This window comes from Triticum aestivum, chromosome 1A, assembly GCF_018294505.1.
Source record: "Triticum aestivum cultivar Chinese Spring chromosome 1A, IWGSC CS RefSeq v2.1, whole genome shotgun sequence".
NCBI classification, from domain to species: domain Eukaryota; kingdom Viridiplantae; phylum Streptophyta; class Magnoliopsida; order Poales; family Poaceae; genus Triticum; species Triticum aestivum.
In genome coordinates, this window is record NC_057794.1 from 347,546,795 (window position 1) to 347,553,314 (window position 6,520).

Below are 6,520 nucleotides of genomic sequence, written 5' to 3' on the forward strand. Positions count from 1 at the left end.
AATAAATTGCAATTGCCTCAATGACTGAGATTAGAGTTTGTTACTTTTCAACGAAGTTTATGATTCATACTTGAAATTGTGATTGAATTGTTACTTTAGCATAAGAGATCATATGACAATATATATATATATATATATATATATATATATATATATTATTACTATTCATCACCCAGGGTGTAGAATAAGTTTTTCTTCACCCGAGATAATCTTACGATCATTTTATAATTAAATTACATTTGGAATTCAAATAGTTATTCAAATAGTTACATTCCTATTGATTCACTACGTAAAATTTGACATAAGAAAATAAAAATATAGGTCATAAAATAAGAAAATTTACAGTTTATGTGTATTTTAGACTATGTTTTTACATTTATAATTTGACATAACATAAAATATTTTTTACGGCGATTATATATTTTCTTACGGTCCCTTTTTGCGTTGGAAATAAGACAAAACTTACGGAACTATATAGACGCAAGCGCGACAGAACTACAGGTTCCCGAATCCAGTCCACCAGCTCGAACCGGCCCGATAGAAAAGAAAAAAAAAACTCCATCCTGCCTCCCCCGAACCACCCACTTCCCGATCCCATCTCGCCACTGTCGCCACCCCTTCCACTGCCGCCGTGCGCCACCACCCCTCGCGCCACGGCCGGCCTCCCTCGTTCCAGCGTGCTGCCGGCCTCCCCCGTTCCAGCGCGCCGCAACCGGCCTCCCTCGTTCCAGCGCGCTGACGGCCTCCCCCGTTCCAGCTCACCACGGCCGGCCTCCCTCGTTCCAGCACGCCTCCATGGGCCTCCCCGTTCCAGCGTGCCACCACAGGCTTCCCCCTTCCAGCGCGGGCTGCAAGACTGACCGCCGCCCCCTGGCTTCAATGTGCCACCGTCGGATCCCCTGGCTTCCACCTGCCGTCGTCGTCCCCCTAGCTTCACCTGCCGCCGTGGCCTCCCTGCTTCCACCAGCCGTCGTCGGGGGTCACCCCCGACACCTCCACCGTCGCCACGCGCGACGCACCTCCTCCCAAGGACGCGGTCGCCTCCCCGCCTCCTACCAGCGACGCGACCACTCCTCCCGGCAGTGCGCCATGTGTGGCCGATGTTTCGGCGTCGCCCTCTGGGGCCTCAGTGCGCAGGACGTTCAACTCCACCACCTGAGGTCATTCACCTCTGCCACCTAAAGCCGTTCACCACCACCAGTCCCCGTCCAAGGCTGCCCCGATGACCCGTGCGTTAACGCCCCTATCAACCCCGTGGGATTTTGTTTCTCTCGGCTTCAAAAAGAGGTCCATTTCAAAACTTTGAACACCCAGAAGGTTCATTTCATAATTTGCAAATATCTCCAGGAATGTTACTACTAAATTGTTTCAGTTTGAGTTCATTTTGAATCCATGTTCCATTTTGCTATCTTTTAAAGTTGTTTATTGTAATGCAGAAAACAGTTTGTAATACGAAAAAACAAACCCTAGCAAAAAGTTCATGCTTAGAAAGTTTGTACGTTCATACATAGATACTTAATAAGTTTAGGAAAAAAATTCAAAACAAAAACATGTTGACTGAACATTCCTAATAATTTAGTTGTCCATACTGAAGCCTTGATCTTTTTATTTTTACCAAAATAGAGGGCTATAAGATGTTGACTGGCATTGCCCTTCCAAACATGTCATAAGTCCAATTACAGTATGATAAGATTTGTAGATGCACAATAGAATTTGCAGACTGCCATGTTAAACAATGTCAACATATTGGACATACTCTCTCTTTTGTGAATAGAGGTGCCTCTTTTGTCAATTAATTTAAGGTGCTTTGCTACTACAATTTTGCTGCAGAGGCAACAAGTAGCAAGGGAAAAAGAAGAGCATGATTGACATCCGTAGTCAAAATGAGCTTTGGACATCAGGTAGCTGCAAACACATGTTGGTTTTACTTTGTGCTGGCATGTTCCCCTTCTTGTGTGTTGATCATTATCTGCTTTTGAATGAATAGCCGTGCTTTGTTCAGTCCCTTGGCACATATATATATATATATATATATATATATATATAGTTTCTCTAGTTGTGGTGCTTACCAAATGTTTGAGATAATGCATATGACGTGTGATACCTAACCACTTCAGAAAATCTAGAGCAAAAAAAGAATTGTAAACTTGCTGTATAAGATTATAAACTTATTTGCTCTAGTCGCCATTCCCTCCGGCGACGTGGCTCCTCCACCCCCGTCGCAGTGCTCTGGATGTCATCCTGGAACAACAAGGATGAATTGGTAGTCACTGGGATTCCCTGCAGTGGCCAAATCGCGCCGCTCGTCATCTCCGCCTCCATCAGCTCCACTTCGCCGGAGCAATCAGTCCAGGGGAGGAGGTGTAGCCGGTCCACCCGATCACCAACGTCTTATTCCACCTCCAAAAAAATTCTTTTTGTTTTCTATTCTTCATCACAGGTTCACTTCTATTACCTCGGTGCAAAACTTACTAAATGCCCATGTTGTACTCCCTCTATAATCTAATATAAGAGCGTTTAGAGTACTAAAATAGTGATCTAAACGCTCTTACATTAGTTTCAGAGAGAGTACATAATATTTACACTATCTTAAATTTCTGGAAAAACAAGCTTCTGTACAAAGATGCATGATGCAACAGAGATGGCATATCTGTTTTGCCATGACATGGGTACTAGCAATGCAACAACTTGCAGATGCATGCCTCTGAATGTTCCTAATGGGAGCCTCCTCATTCTGTGAATGTGTGTGTGTCCTCAATAGTATGGTCCTCCTCACCGGATGTTATGCAGTATGCACCTTTTTAGTACAAACTTTTAAAAAGTTTCTTTTTGAACTTCTCATAATTAATATACATGAACTTGATTATCTTTTTGACATGTACTGATATCAGCTTCGTTTGATTTTCGCGCGTGTGCTTGTAACACAATGAGTTCACATGTCGAGATAGCATAAGTTCAAGTTCACTAGTATTTATAAATGTTGGTTTGCAGTACTAGTATTTACAAATTTCTTATAATTTCCACGGGTCGGAGGCCATATATATTTCTTATTTCTGTTGCTACAAGTTGAAGTGATCAAATGCTATAAGGCCGCATGTTATTCTCCAATTAGAAAAATATAAGGAATGATGCTACAAGTTCAAGCTTGCCTATGTGTCCTGGTGTGTTCCCCATTCCTCTTTCCATATAGCGTATCCTGAACATTAGATGCTTTCAAAAAATGTGTCACGCAAGTTCAAGTATAATTGCTGCAGGAGTTCAAAAAACTGAATAGTTTAAGCTCAACTCGATTTCAAGAACGGTTTCCTTCATAAATTGTTTTTATGTTAGTTTGTTGTTATGGGCAGTATAGGTGAAAATTATTGTGTAGGACATGTGTCCATTGATGTGTTTGAATCCCTTTAGTTCACTTTGATTCCTACAGGTGGTTCAACGTGTCGAGCGGTAGCAGCGCATGCTCCGAATGGTTGCCGGTGCAAGGAGGATACAGGGATGCTACATTGCTGGAGGAGCAGTAGCATGTAGTAGCTAGCTGATGAAAAAGGTATTGTCCTGTAGGTTTGGTCTTACCTAGTATGGATAACATTTTTATGGAAAACTTGTGATTTCCCTGGTGCGCTAACATGATGTGTTGGAATATCAGTATCCGCACAGCCAGCGGCCTGCTCTGGCCATGCCGCACCACCACTGGCATGTCCACCATGGTTGCTGGCAGCCGTCCAAGTTGAGCGCTGATGGTAGTCCTCTCCATGCATCAACGACACTCTCTCACTCTCACAGCAAATCTCTCTCTCTCACTTTGCTTCGGCTATTAAAATGCGTACATATGTTCTACTAATTAAGTAGTTAGGAAGATGTGAAAAGAACTTCCTCTTTAGGTGTTCATTACAATTTACTATTTTTGTTCAATTCAAAAATCTTATTTTAGCCATGTAATATACGTAGTTGGCAAAGATGACTATAGTTGTTATAGCAAAAGCAGTACAAACTTTTTAGAAGTTTCTTTTTGAACTTCTCCCAATTATGATGCACAAAATAAAGAAGTATGGGATCCTTGGTTTACTTACAGGTAGGTCATCATTCAAACCTAACACAGAAACTCCTCGCTCGACATTCGAACTCTTCTTTTCTCAAGACTAGTACTGCTAACTGTTCTTTCACTATGTATTCTTTCTCTCAGTTCATACAGAAACGTGGTAATAGTTTGATGTGGAGAAATAGTTCATTTTTATATATCATAAGAAGAAAAGAACATGTTTCCTATAGGAGAAAATCAAAATATTATTAGCAACTCACTATGTATTCTACCATCAGTTCTATGTGTGTTAGTGAGAGGGTTCGGTGTCTCATTGTTTTCACTTGCCCAGAAAAAAATGTTTTGTTGCAGACTAGGAACATTATATTTGTAGTTTTTTATAAACAAAGAACTAGTAAGTTCATATAAGTTCAAAAGACAAAGCATCGAAAGTTCAGTCGAAAGCTCTCACCACCTTCCTTTCTATTTCTTAATTATTGTAGGACATTTCAAGCACTGAGCAAAAGGGATTAGTATACATTGCAGAAGTAGTTGTAGGATGCTCAAGTTCTTTTGACTTTCTTTTCTCTCATTCTTGACGAGTTGTTTCTTTTTTCTGGTTTCAAAAGTAGAAGAGGAAGATGTCGATGAAATGCATGATAATTAATTCCCTTGAAACCGCCATTGGTAACCTCATTCTTCTTTCTCGACCGGAAACAAGAGGGAGCTGCAGCACTGAGACAGATGGAGATGCACACATGCCATGATCAACACATGCTAGACTCCATGTCGAATGCTCAATTTTTTCCCTGGACTCTTGCGGCAATTGAACTGTTTGCTGCGAAACTCCTACGTTTCGAACGAAATGGTTACCATGCATCCAGGCTTATGTATATCAAGATTGTATAGAGCTGCAGATCACAAGAACACATGCACTATAGTGTCCACTTGTTGTCACTTCCCATCTCCTGTATTATTCCATCTGTAGCTCAGTCGGTTGTGCCTTGCTAATGCCCTTTTATTTATTGATGAAACAATAGAAAAATGCCCTGTTGGTGCCTAGGAATTGAGCAAATGATGCACTGGTTTGTGCCTGGGGATAAAGTAGATGCAGCAGTCCAACATGTATTCTATCATTGGTTCATAGAAAAGAATATGGATTTGTTTTATAGCTACGGACTAATGGTGTCCTCATCCTGGTGGGTGCTGAGTCATGTTGTTTAAATTCAATCAGTTTAATTAGATAAGCCATTCAAGTTTAGAGCTAACGATAATCATTAGTTTGGACGAGAAACTAAATTTGAAACTAATACACAAAACGGTTGAATTCTATAAGTCCATGTTCTAAACCAGAGACGGTACAAAAAATCTGGTCATATAAATCCACTGTTTCATTTTATGAGATCGAAAAAACAAAAAAAATGATGTTTTTGGCATAGTCAAAACTGCTCCTAAACCACAATAAATTTAGAAAAATGTTCAACATGAAAAAGTTTCTTCTATTCACCATCCTTCCAGCGGTATATTACATGCTCTATTTTTAAATAGTTAAAAATTTCAAGGTACATAGGGGCAATAATTTTGCCAACAAATTTGGTTATGAGGAAATTCAAATGGTAAAAGTTCAAGTCATGAAATGAGAGAAGTTCACAACATCGTTGAAAAAAATGTTAGTTAAAAAAACAATAAAAAACATTTTCTTTTTGAAAAAATATCATTCAATTCGATGATATAAACCATGCAAGTATAGGGGCGACGATACAATAACATTCAGTTCAACAATACAAACCATGCAAGTTCGGGGCTAGAATACAGTAAACCGTTGAAAACTTACGAGAAAAATATTACTCAAAAAATAGAGCAAAGTCTAGTTAGTGAAAACACGCTTAGTACAAACCCATGCAAGCATCACTACAAGTACCCTTTTCGGAACCATTCAAACTTACTCTACAGAAAATAGCTCAGTACAAACAGCAAGATCCGTCATGCCGTATTCAAAATTACTCTTAAACGGTTGCGAAGTAGAGAAAACATTTAACATGAATAAGTTTCGCATTTTCGATAGCTATCCAACGGTATATTATTTGCCCCATTTCGACAAACTTCTTAAAAAAATCGCGTTCAAAACCAATTTTAACCGTATTTGAATTCATATTTAAACCGTCAGGAATTAGGAAAAACTTTCTATACGCAAAAGTTGCACATTTTCCATAGCTTTCCAACACCGTATCATTTGCATCAATCCGACAAACCGTTTGTAAAAAACAGCGAAAAAATATTTCGCCCAGAATTTCACTATTTTTAAAATTACTTTTAAATCATATAGAATTTGAAAAAATAGTAGATATATGGAAGATGCGGATTTTCACAAGCTTTCCAAAGCCATCTCATTTGCTCAATTCCGACAAATCGTTTGAAACTTAAGTCCAAAATATGATTCGTGTTTTTGGTTTTGAAAAAAAATGTTTTTTCAAAACTGCTCTTAAATCATAATGTTTTTGCAAA

General features: G+C 39.4%; 1 long non-coding RNA gene across 1 annotated transcript; it reads left to right on the forward strand.

Moving 5' to 3' along the window:
• The first annotated feature begins 519 nt into the window (after positions 1-519).
• Positions 520-4,653, forward strand: LOC123050057 (uncharacterized). The gene is made up of 4 exons (XR_006423700.1): positions 520-1,287; positions 1,831-1,901; positions 3,425-3,544; positions 3,644-4,653. It is a non-coding gene; the product is annotated as an uncharacterized lncRNA (long non-coding RNA).
• The last annotated feature ends 1,867 nt before the right edge of the window (positions 4,654-6,520 follow it).